This window comes from Ascaphus truei, chromosome 18 (assembly GCF_040206685.1).
Source record: "Ascaphus truei isolate aAscTru1 chromosome 18, aAscTru1.hap1, whole genome shotgun sequence".
In the NCBI taxonomy this organism is placed as follows: Eukaryota; Metazoa; Chordata; class Amphibia; order Anura; family Ascaphidae; genus Ascaphus; species Ascaphus truei.
Genome location: NC_134500.1, coordinates 16,146,164 through 16,157,034, shown reverse-complemented (window position 1 = coordinate 16,157,034; position 10,871 = coordinate 16,146,164). Strand labels below are relative to the sequence as shown.

Genomic DNA, 10,871 nt, shown 5'->3' with positions numbered 1-10,871 from the left:
GGGTGCAGGTTGCCGCCGGACGCTTGCTCCTCCTGCCCCCGATATCCCTGCGGCAGCTGCCTGGGACGGGAGGTGGGCTTGGGGGCGCGGGTTGGGGGAAGGGGGGGGAGGAGGGCACGGGAGGTGAGCTCGTGGGGGACGCGAGAAGCTGGCCGCGGAGGGAAGCGGTGAGAAGCAGGCCGCTGGAGGAGCTGAATTATTTAATTATTACTTCCCCCTCCAGCCCACGTTGGGAGCAGGGGGGGGAGCGGGCCCGCAGAGGAGCTGCATGTTGCTTCCCCTTCCGCCCCGCGTTGGGAGCAGGGAAGGGGGAGGGGAGCGGGCACGCAGAGGAGCTGTGTGTTGCTTCCCCCTCCGGCCCACGTTGGGAGCAGGGAAGGGGGGGGGGACGGAGCGGGCCTAGCGCATGTGCGCCGGGACCGCAGGGAATTGGCGCCATTTTTTTTTCAAAGGTTTTTTTTTTTTTTCAAAAAAAAAATTTTTTCAAATTTTTTTTTTTTTTTTTAAATCTCATCGAGGGCCACACAGAGAGGCCAGGCGGGCCGTTGTGCAGCCCTGCTCTAAACCAATGCTTTTAACGTTGTTTCACATTGTGAGTGCACAATGCTTTACTTTGAATTACAGTATATATAAATATTTTTACATCGTCTGCACTATATCCTGCTCTTTGTTTCCTTTGAGATGCACATCCTTCTGCTGATTACAAGATCTACTGAAAATCAACCAAGAACACCTGGCTGCAATTTTAACCTGTAGGTAACAGAAGGATTTACTTTACAAGCAGTCAATTTTGGTTATTTTACCAACTTGGTTGTTTAATGCGTTATATCCAGAGGAAGAAAAAATGTCCAGGCAACTCCAAACTAAGAATAATTGATCAAATTTATTGCAGGCTAGAAAACAATAAAAACGGACTACATGAACGCACCTACGCACGCCACAGATGTTTGGAGTGTCCCTCGGAGTGTACAGGTAAAGAGCCGCAGTGCCTTATTATATATCCTGTACCCACTGGACATTATCTTATACTATATTAGTGAAAGCACTGTATGCCTGCCTGTCTGGATGTCCGGTGTCCCTAGGGGAAATCTCATTGGTCCCTTGGCCCGCCCCCGCACACCTCTCATTGGCCTGAGGCGGAGTGACGGGCCAAAGGACACACAGGGACACACACACACAGGAACACACACACACACAATCCCCTCCCGGTGCCCCTCACTCTCCCCCGTCAGCTGGACCGCACCTCAACTTCCACACCCCCCCCCCCCACCCTCCCTGTGCCCGAACTTACCCAGAGTCCCGTGTACACACACACACATTCCCACCCCCCCAAGCTCACACACACCTCACCCCCCCCCCAAGCTCATCCCCCACCCAAGCTCACACCCCCCCCCCCAAGCTCACACCCCGGCGCCGCTACAGTCAGCGGGGGAGCGGAGCGAGCGCCCGGGACACACGCGGGGGAGCGGCCACAACACGCGGCCTCCCGCCTCACATCCACGTGGGAGCGGCCGGATGGGTGAGGCAGAGGCAGGACGGGTGAGGCAGCGGCAGGACGGGTGAGGCAGCGTCGCACGCTCCTCGGCACCGGCTCACCTCTCCCACCCCCCCTCACAGCAAAGACCAGCCTACCCGGCGCAGCCTGCAACGCTCCTCGGCACCGCCGCCTCACCTCGAGCCGGAGGGCAGCGGGGGGGCTCCCGCCCTGCAGGAGGCCTCACCTCGAGCCGGAGGGCAGCGGGGGGGCTCCCGCCCTGCAGGAGGCCTCACCTCGAGCCGGAGGGCAGCGGGGGGGCTCCCGCCCTGCAGGAGGCCTCACCTCGAGCCGGAGGGCAGCGGGGGGGCTCCCGCCCTGCAGGAGGCCTCACCTCGAGCCGGAGGGCAGCGGGGGGGCTCCCGCCCTGCAGGAGGCCTCACCTCGAGCCGGAGGGCAGCGGGGGGGCTCCCGCCCTGCAGGAGGCCTCACCTCGAGCCGGAGGGCAGCGGGGGGGCTCCCGCCCTGCAGGAGGCCTCACCTCGAGCCGGAGGGCAGTATATATCTATATATATATACATACACATACACAGAGACACACACACACACAGAGACCACACACACACACACACACACACACACACACATGTAGGCACACACACACACACACACATGTACACACACACACACATGTAGACACACACACAGATGTAGACACACACACACATGTAGGCACACACACACTTGTAGGCACACACACACACACACACACACACACACGTAGGCACACACACACACACACGTAGGCACACACACACACGTCGACAGACACACACACGTCCACAGACACACACATGTAGACACACACACACATGTAGACACACACACATGTAGACAGACACACACACACACACACACACGTAGACAGACACACACACACACGTAGACAGACACACACACACACACCTATACATACACACACCTATACAGACACACGTATACACACACACGTATACACACACACGTATACACACAGACACACGTAGACACACAGACACACGTAGACACACAGACACACGTAGACACACAGACACACGTATACACACAGACACACGTATACACACAGACACACAGACACACGTATACACACAGACACACGTATATACACACACGTATACACACGTATATACACACACACACGTACACGTACACACACGTATACACACACACACACACGTATACACACGTATACACACACACATGTAGACACACACACGTAGACACACGTACAAACACACACGTAGACACACGTGTACACACACGTAGACACACGTAGACACACACGTAGACACACGTATACACGCAGGCACACGTAGACACACGTATACACGTAGACACACGTATACATGCAGACACACGTATACACGCAGACACATGTAGACACGCAGACACACGTAGACACGCAGACACACGTAGACACGCAGACACACGCAGACACACGTAGACACGCAGACACACGTAGACACGCAGACACACGTAGACACGCAGACACACACACACACACACGTAGACGTAGACACACACGTAGACACACACACACGTAGACACACACACGTAGACACACACACGTAGACACACACACGTAGACACACACACGTAGACACACACACACACGTAGACACACACACACATAGACACACACACACGTAGACACACACACACACACACGTAGACACACACACACACACACGTAGACACACACACACACACGTACACACACACACACACGTACAGACACACACACACGTACACACACACACACACACACGTACACACACACACACACACACACACACACACACACACACGTACACAGACGTATACACACACGTAGACACACACGTAGACACACACACACACGTACACACACACACGTACACACACGTAGACACACACGCACGTAGACACACACACATGTACACGTAGACACACACACACACATGTACACGTAGACACGTACACACACACACATGTACACGCTTACTCACACACATGTACACGTACACACACACATGGAGACATACACACACACACATGTATACACACACGTATACACACACACACACACGTGTATACACACATACATGTATACACACACATGTATACACACACGTATACACACACACATGTGTATACACACGTGTATACACACACACAAACATGTATACACACACATGTATACACACACACAAATGTACACACACACACACACACACACATGTATACACACACACACACTATGTATACACACAAACATGTATACACACACACGTACACACACACACACATACAATGTATACACACAAACATGTATACACACACACGTGTATACACACACACACACGTGTATACACACACACGTATACACACACACGCACACACACTATCCCCAGCACCACCACATCAGCACACCGCTATCCCATGCCCCCCCAGCACACTGGCATTCTCGGCTCCCCGCCATTCCCAGCCCCCATCAACACCATCAGCACCCACACATCGGCACCTTTGCACCTCCCCCATCGGCACACCCACATCCGCACCCCCACATCAGCACCAAACCCTCCCAAATCAGCACACCGATACAATCACCATCAGTACAGACACAGCAGCACTACCACCGCACATGGGCCGCGTTGACCACTCCTCACCCAAATGCCACACCCACACCACAAACATCCCGGGCAACGCCGGGGCTCTCAGCTAGTCCTATATATTCATAGACCGGTTGGGTGTTTATTGAAGTGTCAATTGATGTGGGTGTCACATGGACTCCACTAGACACTTATCCCTCCCAGTCCAACTACTTCATTACTTTGTGGATACTCCATTACCATCTGGACATTTATGTTGTATATACTGTACAAACGGAACCTTGTCTGATTGTTGGGCACTTCACTCACTCTCGTACTGCTATTTTTACAGAAATTTTGAACAGTTACTATTTTGGGGGGTTTTGAGCTGCAACACTATTGTTTATCTGTATGTATATTCACTGACTAATTGAAGTCAATAATCACATTACAGAAGCACCTTCTAATTTCTTCTTAACATTCCCTCTTTAAATATGTTTAAGTGTATGGATATGTATTTTAAGAGTGTCCTGTCCCTGTTTATTATTTTTAGTTAATGAACGTGCCCTATAAAGTTAGTGCCTATAGTAATGGTACAAGATTGTTCTCATGCGGGAAGAGGAGTGTGATGAGCAACAGGATACGGGGCACAAATATATCCAAGAACATACAAAGAAAAAGAAAAAAAAAAGGAAAACAGTGCAATATTGTATTGTTGATATCAAGAAGCTGGAATGTTTGATTGTTTAACTCACATGCTCCAAATCAAAATCAGGCGTTCAGGTTATTATGCGTAACCAACTCTTGTAGTAGTCTCAGAGTTATTTCCAGATAACCATCACAGCATAGTAGGTTCAAGAGAGGGGGCGGGGAGGAGGGGGATCCCACATGTAAGGAGACAAAGCAGTAATAGTAAAGATTGCTTTAGAAATTGATATCACACAGTAAAGCACTTACATAAGCAGCTTTGGGAAGAGCATTCAGACCACCCTGGGTCATATGGGAGAACAAACAGCAGCGCTCCTCCACCGTTGCTCCGGCTTCATGGCTGTCAGAGCAGGTGATGTAACCAAATGGTGAAAGATACCAAAAATCAGCTGCAGCTCACCAATAGCGGACGCCCTCCCAGCGATGCAAACGATCCATGAAGACTCCGCTCTATGCGTTTCGATCCTGTATGAGCTTCCTCGGGGGATTCTTTATTATTTTCAGTTAAGGAAAGTGCCCTATAAAGTTAGTACCTATAGTAATGGCCCAAGATTTTTCTCATGCGGGAAGAGGAGTGAGCATGTGCTCAGCAGGAGCTATGAGTAGTAGCGCCGGAGCATAATCAAATCTGCCCCATCAGAAGTTCCTTAGTGAACTCCTGATTCAATATGCATGGACAAGGTGTGCAGTACTCAGTAATGGGATACTGATCGCAGAGCGTATTCCCTGGGGCATTACTGATGCTATGCAGGAGATTGCCAATCTAACCAATTCTAAGCGAAACGAGCATGGGTACCTCCCCAGCATAGGACTAAGCTACCAATTGAAGAAACACAGAGTAAATTTATGATTTGCCACCAGTTAATATGTCTAATGGGAAGTCCGTCTTTGTATGGCGAGTCTTAGAAATTGATGATGAATAAAGTTCCTTTTTGTACTATAAACCTTCCCGGCGCCCATCCTTATTCTATCTTTATATCCACGCCCATAGCCTGCAAGACCTAGCACTCTGAACAGGTATGAGAGACGGAGCACTGCCATGTATATAGTGTGGCGAAGTCACTTTCTACAGGTTGGAAAGAGCTTGCAGTGTGTATGTTCGAGCATGCAGGCAGTTAACCTCCCCTGGCTAGATGCAGGTGGAGCTAATTAAACAGACCAGAATGAACGGGTTTAAATGCAGGAAGGAAGCAACCACAAAGAGAGATTTGTTTTTCCCAGAGAGAGTGGGAGAGACTTTTCCCCAACCAGCAAGGAAGCTGGTTGGTACAGTTCCCCAGACTTGCTGGACACAGGGCCTTCTGGGTCTTCGTGGGATGCACACCCAGGTCAAGACTCCATGAAACTGAACAAGCCTGCTGGATGTGGGGTTTGACTACAAGGAACTGTCGCTCCATGGACTGCTGAGGGTACAGAGCTGTCCTATCCAGATTGCTGTGCCCAGAGGGATTTCCTGGACTATCCTGGGACCGAGTTCCACAACAACATATAAGGACTTTGACCTTTCTAGTCGTTTTGGAATTGTATTATATGTTTTGGGCTGATTACCAGCTTAGCTGGCCAGCCATGTAGAAAGTAGCTGCTGTGCAGTTAGCCTCCCAAAGAGTAGGAATTTATTTTATGGTTTGGTTTTCTTAAAGGGACAGTGTGCCTATTTTTAGTTGTTATTGTACAGAATAAATCACTGCAGTTACAGCTTAAACCACTGTCTAAGAGTTTCACTGACCCTGCCGGGAGGCCACCCTGCCACAATAGTCAATTCGATCTAAACTCCGAGCAAGGAGGGTTACAATAATATTTGCAAAAAGTCGTTGGAATACTAAAAATTTCTTACAAATACAGGGGATGTTCACAGCACTCAAAAGAAAAAAGGTATAACAAGAATCCATCAGAATGGATTTTTACTAGTTTAAATATGATAAATACATCAGTGCAACGTGTATAAAACGATAGCAAACAGCAATGCTGACATGAGCAACGGGATAAGGGATTTGTCCAAAAATCCAAGATGGATGCTGACAGAATATGACCTCACACCCTCACTGATGCTACAGTGGTCATTTTGCTGCCTGGCATTCCTGCCCTCAGGAAATCAGCCTCTTTGGTTCTCATTGTCAGCAGCTGCATCTGACCTTTAAATAGCAGGCAGTTTGCTTGTGCAAAGTACTTGGTACCTTGTTCAGTCTGAGCTCTGCCTTTGCCTCTGTTTTGTGTCTGTGCTTGGATCTCATTTGGACCTGACTACCCCTTCCTGCCTCGACCTCAGGAACCAGACCTGACTACCCCTTGCCTACTGCCTGCCTCGGAACGGACCTGACTACCCCTTGCCTACTGCCTGCCTCGACCTCGGAACCACCCCTTCGGATTGCAGATTCCACTGTCGAATCTGGTCCTTGACACACTGAGTGGTCTCACCTATATAAACCAGTCTACATGGACATTTGATCAAATAGATGATATTTTTGGATAGACATCTCCTCCGTCTCCTGGATACTCCCACATTGTGAGCAACTGCAACAACGAAAGGAACCTTTTTTTTATGTGTACTTAAAAAGGATTGTGTGGAGGTTGTACCTCCTATATCAGCCCTTACCAGATGATCTTTGATATTCTTGCCCCTTTTATATGAAACGACGGGCTGTGCTCTGAGTGCACCTTTTGAGAGACTTGTCTTGAGAGAGAAGATGCCAATGACATAAAATAATATTCTTCGCTCGACCACTTAGTGCCACTCTTGTGCTCTCCTCACAAGCGCAGGGAAGAAAGGGAAGGACCCGCTAGCGAGGTGGGGAGGCCGCAGGGGATACGAAGGGAGTAAGTTGCCGTGCAGCTGGGGATCGGTGCACGCAATCACGTGACCGCGCCGCGCGCATGAGAATGCGCGACGCATCCGGAGGTGCGGTGCCTGCTCAGAGACATAAGTGTTCCAGCTGCACGCGCGCGCACGCTCTGACAGCAGAGCGGAAGTGCGCACGCTCTCAGGCACCAACGTGGGGGTTGCGGGAAGCCAATGCTTCAGCACAGGAGTCTGGAAACGGAAACCAGGAAACATGGAACATGGAGTCCAGAGCACAAGGTAACATCCAGAGAAGGACTGCTTCTTGGAGAACGTCCAGACTTCTTAAAGGCATAGTGACAGAAACAGTAAGGTGCAGCGAAACTAAACATAACATAAGGGTTCTTATTCTAATCCATTGGCCAAGGAATTATAAGCCTGCTACCACGTCAAGGTGAACCCTACTAAGCAGGTACCTACACTACCTGACGATAAACTAACCTCAGTAGTATGAGTGACTGTCCCAGTCTTCCGGAATCCACAGGAGATAAGTAAAGGTCCTAAGGAGGTCCAGACAGGAACAGTATGCGATGAGTACTAGCAGACACCAGGGCTGGTAGCAAAAGACTAAATGCAAAGAGAAAGTCAAAGAGAGGCTTACTTCCTGTCAGGAGGAAGAGGGCAGGGTTTGCCAGAAAGCAAGATGGCGTTGCTTGCTTCTGAATCCTTAGACACAGGATCTTGACTCGCAGCTAGAGGGCGGCGATCAGAAGTAAACAGGTAAGGAAGGAACACGCCGCAGGGGGCGTGTTCCAAGCATCGTTACACTTAGGGTATTGAAAGTGGATATGAATGGCACGGAGTATACCTTTTGGTCTCTAGGTGTTGTTACAATGGACAATAGGGAGGATCACCTCCTTGTCTGTGCTTTACAGCACTGTTTTAGCAGTAGCAGCTCTGGGTAGCCCCTATCTGCAAATTGCAATTGCATACTATCTAGCGTGTCTGGTACATGATCAGGCATACTATGGGTTCTCTTAGCCCTTACGAAATGGCTGTAGGGGAGCCCATCTGTTGTGCTTGGTGGATGGTGGCTAGTGTACTGAAGAAGATTATTTATGTCTGTGCTCTTAGTGAAAATATTGAATTCCAAGTTGCCTATCCTATAAAATAGATCGTCGTATCCAAAAAAATCACAGCCTTTGTGTCATGTACCACTGAAAAACCTATAGTGTCCAAGGCATTACTGATGTCCATTTCATTGGTCTAAAGAGTCAACACTGCCCTCCCAGATCAACAAAATATCGTCTATATAACTAAACATTCCTTTGTCGAAATTACCGATTTGGAAAAGCATTTTAAAAATGTAGCATTGGTCCTGGGATCGCATCTTTAGTACTGGAAGGTTTACAGTCCACTTTAATGTAGATGTGTTGTAGGTTGTGATATCTTTTAGGGGATCAATATGAGATGAAAATATAAGAGCTTTCAAAATCTCACAGGTTGACAGTACATTTGGAAAAGAGACGTCTGAGGCTTCCAAAGCTTTCTACACTGGAACTCTCTCCTCCTGCATCTCACTATGCCCTCCCTATTTATTTTTCTGTTTACTGTTTCCTCACTCCTTTGTGAGCAGTTATGTTCTCTACAACATCCCCACTCCCCACTGCAACATTATTTATACACCTCTCTCCCAACAACTTCTTTACCCCTCAATAAAAAACACCCACACAAATCCTCTATTCACACCCTCTATCTACTCCTTTCTGCTGCTATTGATCTCCCCTAAGCCTGAAGCTAGACATACACACCTGATCTCACTCATGCCTCCCTGCCACCTCTTCCCCTGTAAATGGTGTTAACCTTTTCATTTAACACTGACATTCCTTAAATTTTACCCCACAAATCAAGCATCCCAATAGCCTGCACTCATGGCTAATGTCCCACACTCAGTCACTCCCACCACCCATTGTGACCAAGCACTGCCATCTACAGCACCTACTCCCTCACCTGCTGTCTCTGTGTAAGTTTCCCATTAAACCTCTTAGATTGTAAGCTCTTCGGGGCAGGGATTTCCTTTCCTATTGTCTGATTTTGCTGCACTTATTGTATAATTATAATTCCCTGTACTGTATTCTTTGTGAAGCGCTAAGTACACTTTTGGCGCTATATAAATAAAGACATACAATACATACAATACACTATCATTTAATCTATGAAGAATTTGTGTTAGTTTTCTTCATAAGGGAAAACATACGTTTAAAGTGATTGGTTAGCCCAATCTTTGTATCAATAAACACAGTGCCACATACTGTTGGTAAAAATACTGTTGCTGTTTTCCCCAAGTAATAACACTAGCAATTTATTTACTTAGTTTTTATGTTGATGCTAGATGTTCTAGTTGTTCTATCCTATGGTATCTGACAAATACAGTAATTATTCGTATTGCAGAATAACAATTTACAGGTACTAGTCATTTAATATTTTACAGCAATGAGACTTTTTGTTTACATACATTCTTAACCTCATATGAGTGCCAGAGACGCCTTTCATGGGTTTTATAGCAATACATTGCAGATGTGATATTTCTGCTGAATTGGTTTGTTTTGGCCATGTAATTATTTTCAGCTTGATTTGAATCGCATAAAAATGTTATATATGCACCATAATATTTTGTAATGTGTTAAGGGTCAGCTATGAACTCTCCAAAGTGAACAAATTCTCCCTGGCTGTTCTCATTTATGTGGTAAAAGCCTCCAATGATTATAACCGAGTGAGCAGCACAATGCAGAACCCTTCACAAAGACTGCATTGTATTATAGGATCAGACAGCTTTAACAGGCTGTAAGGGGCTTTATCATATTATTGCGTGAAACATTTTTGCGTTTGAAAAAGATTACAATAACAAGCACACTGTACTATATCAATGATATACTGCGTGTCCATTCAGCAACGAGTTGGTTAAATGTGATGTACGGTATTAATGGTAGAAACTAAATAATTCACAAAAGTGTCTGTTCAGCTGATATACTGTACATCTAAACAATGCGGGCCAAACATCCAATCATTCTATGTAGGGCTTCATAAAACTGCCATTTGATTTATAATGCACATTAGGCCGTTTTGACAGCAAATTATAGGCAGAAGGATTAAAAAAAAAAAATACAATACTTAAAGCTGCAGACCCTGAATTGAACCAATGCTAGTAACATGGGGTGACCTAATGGGTGACATACCTATAAGTATTTTAAAAGTATATCTTTTTTGTAAACACAGTAAGCTA

At 47.3% G+C, this 10,871-nt stretch overlaps 1 long non-coding RNA gene across 1 annotated transcript in view; it reads left to right on the top strand.

Moving 5' to 3' along the window:
- The first annotated feature begins 477 nt into the window (after positions 1-477).
- Positions 478-10,871, top strand: part of LOC142468960 (uncharacterized) — a 94,226-nt gene continuing 83,832 nt past the window's right edge. The window contains exons 1-2 of the long non-coding RNA XR_012788922.1: positions 478-752; positions 893-972. This is a non-coding gene — a long non-coding RNA (uncharacterized LOC142468960). The remainder of the gene's footprint in view (positions 753-892; positions 973-10,871) is intronic.